Below are 11,187 nucleotides of genomic sequence, written 5' to 3'. Positions count from 1 at the left end.
AACACAACCAACTGAATCAATGCTTTTAACAGTTTTAACTGGATCTTCAGTGTTTATTTAATTATGTGTGAATTTATATACTACGTATGTAATCTTTTAAACTGCGCATCGATTTTTCGGTCTTGAAACGCAAACTCTACTAAACTACCGTAGTAATATCACGAGTTAAATTGCTTAACAATTTAACAATTTGATACTTTTTCGCATCTTAAAATTTTAATAATGAGTGACATACTAAATCTTAGCTGAGTGACATACTAAATTTGTAATTAATTCTATTGCAAAAAATATTATCTTGGCCAGAAGTCGAATCCAGATCTCTTTCGTGCGAGTGTTCTAAACCTTAAATGCAAAAAATCTAGGTTCGATTCCCAACCGAGATAATATTTTTCGCAAGAATCAATTGTTTACAAATTTTAATATATCAGCATTATTAAAATCATTCTAAGATGCGAAAAAACATCAAAATGTTAAATTGCTAGTCAATTTAATTCGTGATATTAATGCGATAGTTTAATAGAATTGCGTTTCAAGTCCGAAAAATCGTATCGGCGCACAGTTTCAAAAATTACATACATAGTGTATAAATTCATACAGAATTAAATGAGCACTTAAGATCCAGCTAAGACCGTTAAAGACATTGATTCTATTAGTTGTATTAATTTATATTTATAATGACAACTTATAAATTTATATTAATTATTTATAATTAATGAATAGATTATATAAAGATGAATTTTTGTCCTTGTTCCTTCCTTTTTTATTTGTTTCATTTTAAACTTATATATTATTGCATAATTTATACCTACTTACATTTTAATAAATAAGTTAAAATGATAGATAATATTTCATTATATGTAATACCTGCATAATCCTTCGGCAAACTTTACATCCCAAACAGGTTTTCCAGTAATGACATAATAAGACATCGTTTCTGGATCACCAATAGACGTGAAATACGTTATTCCGGAAGCAATGGCAAGTTTTACTGTCAAAGACATTATTGAATTAACTTTTTTAAATTACCATCATATCGAGGATTCTGCAATCTATCCCAGCAAATGAGAATGGATTAAAATGGATTGAATTTTTTTCTATCCGAATGCGTATTTTAAATAGTGAATACTTTTTTTGGATTTAATTAGATTCAATTAGATTCAATTGGATTCAATTGGATTGAGAAACTGCATTTCCTATTCAAAATTTTGAATTGAATAGTATTCACAATGCACAAAAAAAGTTAATATTATTTTTAGATTGAAAGGCATAGAGATATACAATTCCTATGAATGAATAAAAATACATTCAGGATTGAAAAGCATTCATTTTAACATTCGAATCAATATTTCTGAAAATCTGAATATATTTCAATCCATTCTCGGTTACTGAAATATAATGTTTCTAAAAAATATAAATCTGTCGACTAATACATGCTTGTAAATTTTGATTTGTAGACTTATTAATGTTGATTTTTTAAAAAGTGCTAGAATTTAGTATTTTGATATATTGATGCATTATTGATGCAATTGTACCTCTGAGTGATACACCAACATCAGTGTTATAGGTTCCAAAATGTTTCTGTATGATGCATGCAGTTTGCATTGCCTCTGTGGCAATATCACGCATAAGCATCCCTTCTTGGAGTTTCCACATTACTATAAACGCATCACCAGAAAATTTCACAACATCTCCATTATGAGAAAGAATTTCCTGCACCATCGCGCCGATATAGCTATTTAAAGTTTCCGATAACTTAGATGGACCACCAACACCAGTCTTCGTGTATTTTTCTGTGAGATCTGTGAAACCTGCATTAATTACAATTGCATATTATAATTTGTGATTTGTTGATAATGATTGATATATAATAATTCAACAAATATCTCTAACCTGAAACATCACCGAGCATCAACGTTGTGTCATATTCTCTGGTCTCGTAATTGTCATAATAATCGAGGATTTCATCAGGACACATAGATGCAAATATTTTGGTATGTTGCTCTAATCTAGCACGCGACAGTCGATCTGAATTATAGATTACCAATTGAAATAATAATAAATGAATAATCTTTATTAAATTGCGAAGTTTTTTAGATAAAACATTAACGTTTTACATGTTAATTATCAGGCAAATTGTCGCATAGAATTATTGAATACTGATATATCTATCAGTGATATATCAGTGATATTGGATACAAAGATGAGACATTTTCTTGAATAAATATTGATATTTAATTTAATTTATTTAATTATATTTAAAATTATGATCTTGAGCATTTTGTTATAGTTGACACAAGTTTAAGATTCCATATTGTGTTAATACATTAAAAAAATCTTTATAGTGAAATACAAAATTGGCATTGTAAATTTATAAAAATAATAAATTATATATGTTACATTTAATATAACCTAATCGTAATTTAACTGCATTAACTTACTTCTTATTACTAAAGTATTTGTGTTCTTTGACATATTTATTGCCCTTTTTTTATTATTATAATGCAACTCGTAATCTACTAAATAGTGATTAAATAATTTATTTATTTATCATGTACTCTTAATTAAAATAAAAAAAAATGTTTCGGAAGCAGACTTCAGATTCTAAGATACTTCAAATCTATGATGGAATTACCATGCTTCAAATCTGTGACGCGCAGTAATCAATTTGTTCAACCAATAGAATATGCGTCATCTTGCAAAAAGCAATATGGCTCCTTCCTGTCATTCTGCCATCACCTGTTATAATAAGTATACATAATACATAAAGAAAAGAAAGAAATTTGTGCAGAATTAGTAAAAATATTAAATAAATAAGTAAACAATATAATATATTATAGGACCATATATGTGATAACATAAACTATAGAAATCAAAGTCTTAAACGGTCTAGCTGGATTTTAAAATGTTTATATGATTCTGTGTAAATTTATATACTACGTATGTAGTCCTTTGAAACGCGCCGAAATGATTTTTCGTCTTGAAATGCTAAGAGTATCGATCCATGTACGCGGAATCAGAACGATGGAATTGATTTCTTATTAGAAATGAGTTCACTAGCATTCCATTCCGAAAAAGTTTCTCTAATGTATCGGAATCATCGAAATCATGGTCGGAACGGTATAGAGATACGGAATCAACAGAATGACATGTCGATTACAAGCTAAGTCGATTGTATTATTGTTGATGGTTGAGAATTTGACAACTTTGAAGAAGAAAATAATTCTCGTTTTTCAATACGACATGCTCTTGTTTTATATATACGTAATCCAATTAATGCCAGTAGTGCTTTAAATAATTTCGATGTCATTCTCAAATAATTGAAGAACTTTTCACGAGCGGTTGTTTGCATTCCAATGACTAAATTGTTATTTGCGCGTCTTGGAGATGCCTCACTCTTTGTGTAACTAACTGTATCCAGAATTTTCGTTTTCTTATATATTTCTGCTATTGCAATAAAACGTTATAAGCGAAATAAAATTTTCGTACTCTTACCAGCACTTAGCACATTTCTTGCTTTGCGCAATAATTTTAACATTAGTAACATTATTTCTTCATCCATCGTTGTAGATTTACAAAAAAAGTTTCTAAACATTCATTTCAATTTTTAAATTCAACCAAAACTGAACATGCCATTCCGTTTTGTAAAAATTTTCTCTATCCATCTTATGTAATCGGAACGCAATGAAACTTTGGTAACAAAATATCTCACTCTTATAATTCAGTATTTTTGAGTATTTAAAGTAATGTTATAGGTAATATAATTGCACAAATTATGCATTATTACTGCTTTAGTCACATTAAAATAACGAAATATCGATTAAATTAAGTAAATTAGCTTGCGACCGAGGCGTCCGTTTTCATTCCGTTTTGGCTACATGGGATGGAAAGAAAAATTTCTATGGAATGGAATTGTAATGAACTCAATTTTCTAGTAAGAAATCCGTTCCGTCATTCCGATTCCGCGTACATAGGACGGCATCCTAATTTAATTCGTGATATATTACTGTGGTAATTTAATAGAGTTAGCGTTTCAAGACCGAAAAATCATCTCGGCGCACGTTTCAAAAGACTACATACGTAGTATATAAATTCATAGAATCATATAAGCATTTAACATCCATTTAAACCATTTAAGGCTTTGACAAGTAAATAAGAAAAATCTTTATCGATTACATAAAACATATATATATTTATCAGAAAAATATATAAAGTATAAATAATAGGGAGCATATAGCACAGCATTAGATGTGATTTAAGCGAAAATCAGTGTTGGCGATCTTGCGGCGTTCACGTTGGATTTGTAATGACGCGGCCACGCGATCACCGTCCAAGTGTTTCTCGCGATATGATTGCTTCAAGGGCACTTGGTTGAGAAAAATGAGATTTTCTCTGCTTTCCAAATTTTTATTGAATAGACCTCAAACGCGGGCGAACGTGTTCTACAATGAATACGGAAAGGATCTTAGCGGTAGAGCGGTAATACTTTTTCATGAGACGAGACGCGTGCAGTCGACGAGACAGTTAGAACGGCTACAATGATCTGAGTGTTTTAGATAGATAGATAGCGATTACGCGCGACGCGTGTGTCATTTAACAATCGACATCTCGTGGTTTGATCGATTCTTTGTCAATTAGACGATATAACTAGACGCCGTAAATGAAGGGATACCGAACACGCTGCCCACCTTGAAAAGGTTGACTTTCAATGTGACGTACAAGCATGAGTTCATTAGCGTAACATAAAACGCGAATTGCTCTGATATAATATCATGTTTAGTCATTGCACTGAAAATCAAGACGAGTTAACAAGTAAGTACGCAAGCAATATAATAAATGAAAAACAATAAGTCGTTCTTATTTGAAAGTAGAAAGAAGCTTGCGCGAGATACGATATAATCAGAAGGTAATAGTTAAAGACACTTAAATCTAAATGTTTGATAACGCATAGACTAGGCTTAAATTGGTAATATTGATAGTTTAGTTTACAGTGGCTTCACGTAAGAACCCTTGGCAGTCTTGACAATTGCGGTGCGGCGCGATGCCGTCGGGATCAGAATGAACCTCTTCGACCCGCTCCATTGCCCACTGAAGCGGAGCTAGGTTCGACTGCCTTATGAGCACAAATTGATTGATTGACAGCTGAGTTCCTTTGTTAGTCATCCATTTGATTCGGGCTTGTAGAGAATGAAGATATTCATTACTCCACCTGCGCCAAAAATGCTGCCGGATTTGCTCTACGCGTTGCCACCGTAGTAGTTTATTTTCGTTGACGTCGCTCAAGTCAACACAAGGAAGACCATTCAAAGTCGTGCTAACCAAGAAATGTCCCGGACTTAGGTACACTAAGTTGTTAGGGTCGACGCTTAATGGTAAGAGGGGATGCGAATTGAGGATCATCTCAATTTCACAGAGGGTCGTTTGCATTTCCTCGAAGGTCAAATGAGCCCACGATTCGAGTCATGTGGCATTTGGCAGATTTTACGGCTGCCTCCCATAAATCTCCAAAATGAGGTACATTAGGCGAGATGAAGCTCCATGAAATTTCTAATTCGCGCAGAAAATTTTTAATCTCGGATTGAACTTGTGGATCATTATATATGTTATATAATTCTTAAATTTGTCTGTGAGCGCCCACGAAGGGTGGTCCCGTTATCTGAATACATGTGCGCGGGCCTACCCTTACGCAAAATGAATCACTTAAAAGCGGCAATAAAGGCTTCGGACGTAAGGTCACTTATTAACTCTAGATGGACCGTCTTCATGGCGAAGCACACAAAAAGCGAAACGTATGCCTTGTGATTCCGTGCGTTTCGACGCTTTCCTTCACGTAACAAGAGTAGCCCGGTCTACACCATAGCGAGAAAAAGATTTAGAGACGTTAACTCGGCTGGCTGGTAATGAGCCCATTAAGGTCTCTGATTGATTAGATTTAGCTCTAAAACAGGTTACACATTTTTGTATTATTCCACGTACGGTGGATCGCAATGGTAGCCAAAAACGCTGACGCACGAAAGCTATCGTGGCTTGCAAACCCGCGTGTAAATTTCGTGTGTGTTCATGCTTTATAATACGCTGAGTTAATATGTGTTTGCGTGGCAGGAGAATTGGATAGCACGCATTGAACGTGAGATTTGAATTTTTTAACCTCCCGCCAACTCGCATTAGTCCGCTTTCATCTAAGAACGGAGTTAGCGACAAAATATCACTGGAAACGTATACAATTTCGTTCTTGATAGCGCTCGATATTTGCGATAGAATGCTCGCTGTTACACCGTTCTGTAAATACAATTCAAAGCAGTAGATGTTTCAACGGGGGATACGAAAGTAGATACTCTGTGCTCCCAGTGAGCCTTGGATAATCTTAAACAATACCCTATGATGCGGCATATTTTATTTAAATTAGAATACTTATTTAGCAAGTCATCGATGATGCAAGGATGGAAAGTAGAAGCGGCTGCGCGGATTTTCCTTTGTTCGGGAAGATCATTGTTTAAACGCAGGAAAACATTGGGCGGCCAGTGTTCTTCATCCCATTTTGGAAATTCGGGGCCATTACATTACTTCTCAGCATTGATTATGTCATAGAGATTTAGCTCTCGCGACAATATATCGGCAGGGTTGTCGGGGGATGCAACATGACGCCAGCGTTTGATTTCTGTTAGGCGCTGAATTTCACCTACCCTGTTGTACCACAAAAACTACCACCACTGCGAGGGGGAGGTTATCCAGTTTAATGCAATCGTTGAGTCCAATCATAGGGCATTGCGAGAGCTCCAAAGACTCTCTAACCTTGTTGATTAAGCACGCCAATAGTAAGGCGGCCGATAGCTCTAATCGCGGTAGCGAGACAGTCTTGAGCGGCGCGACGCGAAACTTTGAGCACAGTAACTTGGAGTGATACCGATAGTCGTTGATACTGAGCTTGGTGCAAATATAGGCTCCGAACACGCGTTGACGTCGCAAAATCCGTGTACTTCTACGATTGATTGACGGGCATTGTTATTGAGTTTAACGCATCGAGGAATTCTTAGTTGATTCAAATTACTCATCTGTGTTCTGATGGCAATCCAACGAATGTGGATGTCCTGAGGAACTCGTCCCATTGGATGGCCAATTGTCACAAGTCTTGCAAGATGAGTTTTGCGATCACAATTTGCGACCGGACCCAGAAGGCCCAGAGAATCGAACAATTTAGCGACCTCGGAAAGTATTTTGATACAACGAAAAGTATTTTGATACAATGTGAGTTTTTGTATCAAGTTTGCAGAGACGTATTCTGTCACGTATTCTGACACTGATTCCATTGCATGCCCAGAATACATGAGTAGCGTTATCTCTGATAATGACTGGCACACAGTCTCGATTGTCTATCTCCAATAGTTCAGAGCAGTTCGAGGTCCATTTGCTTAACTCGAATGCTCCTAATTTTAATAGCTGAATAGTTTCATCGCGAATTAGTTTTAATTCGTCGACTGTATCCGTTCCGATTAAAAGATCAATATCCGACGATATGTGAAATCGCGGATCAGCTAAACGAATGTTGCGCGGAAAATTAAATTTGTCCCGCGCCGAAAGAAGAAACCATCGGAATTTTATCAGTAATCTGATCAGTAACGATGCATTCGATAGCCGCGGTGTACGAGTTAAAGCGCGATTGTAATTTGATTTTAACCACGTGATTGGACGAGGTTACCGTGCCATTGACGCCGGTGATCGAGACATTTAATGGACGCGTTTCTAAATCGAAAGCTTCCACAAATTTCTTGGCTACGAAGTTCGCTTGCGATCCACAATCCAACAAAGCTCGACACACCCTGCGCGAACCGTCGCAGACGAGCACAACCGCAGTCGAAAGCATGACTTGTTCGCTTAAATGATTCTGAAGCATAATTCGTTAGGACAGAGGGGGGAGGGTTGCCTTAGGTATAACTTCCTTATCGGTATTGTTAGTCGATGGGTCCGCGGCTGAGGGCATATGAAGCAGCATATTGTGCTTTGCCTGGTAGATCTTGCATTGACCGGAAATGCATTTACTTGATGCATAAGAAGAAGAGCGCAAACAATTGACGCAAAGTTTGCGACTGCGAATTTCCGCGAATTTCCTTTGTGATACTGGAAGTGCCACGAAGTTTTTGCAATAATAAATGACGTGTTCTCCTTGACAGAAGTTGCATTTAGGTTTAACGGTAGCTGCGCACGATGATGACCACTTAACATTTGGCTGCGATTTTGCCTCGACCTTCTTTGCAGAAGTGAAATTAGTCCTTGTGGTAGGCTCGAGCACTTGACATCGATGAGCGATAAAATCTAACAGCTGTTTAAGCGACGGCAGCTCCTTGCCCGTTAAGGAGGTTCGCCACTCGCGTAACGTGAGTGAGTCAAGTTTAGAGATTGGGAACGAGAAGATCATTCCAATGTATCGTGGGATGCTTCAATGCCTGAAGGGCGTGCAAATGTTTCGTGGCGCTATCAGAGAGTCTTCTGAGATCAATTGCATTTTTCCTTTGTCATGGTTGGCAAATCCAATATGGCATTGACGTGAGTTTGAACAATCATGAGCTTGTTGTCATATCGCTCCCTGAGAATTGACCACGCGACATCGTAATTAGCATCCGACAATTTTAATGAACTGATTACAGCGCTTGCATCGCCGGTGAGTGACGCTCGTAGATACTGAAATCTTTGCATATTTGAGAGCGAGTTGGAATGGATAACCGAATTGAATATATTGAAAAACGGGAACCATTCATCATATTTGCCGGAAAATGTTGGTAAATTTAGCTTAGGAATGTGCGTATTACTATCTGAGTCGCGAACATTTGAAGAGGACGGAGAAAAGATGGACGTTCGCAATGTCGGCGAAGAGGAAATGAGCTCGCGGATCTTAACGGATAACGCATAGTATGCTTCCTCGAAACCGTCTCGATCACATCGGATTCATCTAAAGATTCTAGATGCAATTGTACATCATTATATTCCGCTCAATAATGTTCGAGTTTCGCCCTCCGCTCATCGAGATGAGTCACTATTGACGGAGTAATGGCGGTGATTGACTCCACATAAGTTCTGATACGCGTACCTTTATGGCCGCGCGGTGTCGCTTAAATATCGTCACTTCTAATTGGTCGAATGTAAATGCGAACGCGTGTACGCAACGGATGCGGCGAAGGGAACTTGGTTGACAACGGAGACAATGGTCTTCTTTACCTTGTTACGCACGCAATAAATCCTAGAAGGGGATACGATAAATGCTAGATGCCTTCCAGTCGAACGTTGTTGAACGGAAATGTTTCTCTCGCAGATGTTGAGAGATGACTTCCGTTGCACGTCGTCTGGATTAGGCCTTGTTTTCCGCTGACAGGATTCCGTTCGCAAAACGTTGATTCTCCGTCAGGATATGACGTAATATGAGCCGGGCTACGTCTCTGATGCTTAGACGCGGACCTTGCGACTGCTTTATGAATTGTGTGCTGCTGCTGGTGCGATGCTTGTCCCGTCTCGATGAGACCCTTATCTAATTGCCAAATTGCTGCTCGCCACTTCACTGAGGCTTGACAGAATTCGGCTCGAAGAACCAAAGAAATGTTAGTGATCTTGCGGCGTTCACAGTTGGATTTGTAATGGCGCGGCCACGTGATCACCGTCCAAGCGTTTCCCGCGGTATGATTGCTTCGAAGGCACTTGGTCGAGAAAAATGAGATTTTCTCTGCTTTCCAAATTTTTATTGAATAGACCTCAAACGCGGGCGTGTTTTACAATGGATACGGAAAGGATCTTAGCGGTAGCGCGGTAATACTTTTCCACGAGACGCGTGCAGTCGAGGACAGTTAGAGCGGTTACAATGATCTGAGTGTTTTAGATCGATTACGCGCGTGCGTCGCTTAACAATCGACATCTCGTGGATTGATCGATTCTTTGTCGATATGATTAGACGATATGACTAGACGCCGTAAACGATTGAGATACCGAACAAGTCATATATTTAAAATTATATCGTATTATGTTAAAATAGACGTTCGGTCAAGATTTGATCATCAGCACATTAAAATATAAAGATGTTATATAAATGAAAGAATATTGACAATAAATGCTAGTCAAGAATTCATGATAAAACAAATTTACAATCACTTGTGAAACGAGTTTTACAGAGTTGCAAGTTCAGAATTGAAGATGACGAATTTTGCAATTGCTTATGAAACATATTTCTATTATGTTATGAATTACGTATATATTATTCCATGAATTATATTATTCCTTATTACTAGAACCTATGTGGGACTTCATGTGAGAAATACGGAATTCTCAGATTCTAATTAAAAAAGAAAACCATTTTAAATATTGCTTTATAATACATATTTATACAGGTATTTGAAATAACACCTACTAATCATAGTGCTCTTCCTAATAAAAAAACTGGGTTGAAAAGTCCTCTATCATTTTGCAATTTCCCCATCTTTTTTTTTGGTTATCTAATGAGCAGAATATCTAAAATTAACTTTTCTTAAAAAATTCTTAAAGATATTTTAAAATTGTCTTATATGTTGATTTTGAATATTTTGCTATTGAGTTGAATCTCAATGGAACATGTTTGACAAGTATGATGAGACGTCGCAAAGATTGTGCTATCCGTACAGACAATTCAGATGATCACCTTTATTAGAAGACCGAAAGATTGAATATTCTCCGTAAGTATCCTAGCCTGACTCCTTGGATTACAGATCTTCTCGAATATCGTCTTCCATCCTTGCGATAGCCCAGCCAATAGACGAGTCTGATTCCACTCTCTTAGAGAGTGGAATTAGTCTATAGCATATCGCTATGAAAACCTTTCATGGTAATGCATTTATTATAGATCTTAAGGCTCCTGACTAATCGCGGCGTGTGGAATTTCATGTTGGAATCGTGATGTCAAAAGCGAGGAATGACACGTTAATTTATGTTGCGTGCCATTTTTAAATAAAGACAATTTGGATAAAACGAAATGACGAGATCACTTTAAAACAATTGTAAAAATCGATGAAAACTGTCCTTTCTTCCCTTGACAATCAGTAAATGTAATAGAGGGCACGCAAAGTGAGCCTATATTCAGACAGAGACGCACGGTCCGACAGCTGTCGAAATGAGTAAAATATACACTTTTACATATAAAATTCCAAAATAACTTTAATTTTCATCGATAATTACGAC

Source organism: Atta colombica, unplaced genomic scaffold, assembly GCF_001594045.1.
Source record: "Atta colombica isolate Treedump-2 unplaced genomic scaffold, Acol1.0 scaffold202, whole genome shotgun sequence".
NCBI classification, from domain to species: domain Eukaryota; kingdom Metazoa; phylum Arthropoda; class Insecta; order Hymenoptera; family Formicidae; genus Atta; species Atta colombica.
The sequence above is the reverse complement of the archived record's forward strand: the minus strand, read 5'-3'. Positions refer to the sequence as shown.